The sequence below is a fragment of the Priapulus caudatus genome, unplaced genomic scaffold (assembly GCF_000485595.1).
Source record: "Priapulus caudatus unplaced genomic scaffold, Priapulus_caudatus-5.0.1 Scaffold1770, whole genome shotgun sequence".
NCBI classification, from domain to species: Eukaryota; Metazoa; Priapulida; class Priapulimorpha; order Priapulimorphida; family Priapulidae; genus Priapulus; species Priapulus caudatus.
The window spans coordinates 1-998 of NW_014578831.1; positions in this window are offsets into that span (position 1 = coordinate 1).

Consider the following 998-nt stretch of genomic DNA (forward strand, 5'->3'; position numbering starts at 1 on the left):
CACCTGTCTGACATCGTATTTGTGATGTTGTCGATCATATTTTGTCTTGTCTCTTGTAATTTTGCGTTCTCGTTAAAATAGCAATACGTTTCACTGAAATTGTCAATAGTTTAACAAATGTGTTGTGCATAGTCTTCTGCTGTACCGCCAGCCAACTCATCTACTGCTGCAGACACACATGTGGACTTTGTTGTAAAATGTATACTGTTAATGTGCATTTCCTCTTGTGTGGTCCCGTCAAATCCCACGGTCACATCATTCGTGGCAAGAAGAGTTTCTGCCGTCTGTAACTCGGCAATGGCTCCTAGTTCTCTCGCCATAAATTCAACGGTGCTCCTTTGTGGAACTTCGTCAAGATCTCGTCCACTTCGTTTATATATTTGGCTGATCAGGACTGGTATAGTGGCAGTTGACGTGTTACTGACAATGCAGTCAAATACATGCATTCGGGTAATTGTGGAGTAAGTCTTGTGGTCCACTTTTGCCTTTACATGTCTAGCAGCAGCATCCAGATTTGCCACCGTCTCCTGCAGGAGAAGGTTATGAAATTCACTTTACCTGACATCTTCCTCTCTGTCCTTCAGTTGCTCTTGCAGTTTCCTGTATTTGAGAATTGGAATAGTCTTGTTTTTCTTCTCACGTTGTTTCTTTAACAATTTGTTGTGGGCTTTTTTAAGTTTCAACAGTTTACCTTTGTTTCAGCAAGCCCTTGAACAAATTTTTTACCGTGTAGTTTGGATTTCAGTTTCTGGATTTGCGTATCCTTCTGTTGTAGGCTATGTTGCTTTCTCTTTATTGACTGGTTGATAACTCGTTTTGGTGTTTTCATCTGTCTTAAGTTCATTGATCTTTATTCGGTATTTTTGTGCAAGATTAACTTTGGCTTTAAAAACAAAGTCTAGTCTTTTCCTAAGTCTTTCCTTTCTTGGGATAAGAACATTCTTCCTGCTTCTTGTCGATACACCAGAGGTTGATGGAGTAGGCTTTGGAATGTCGGC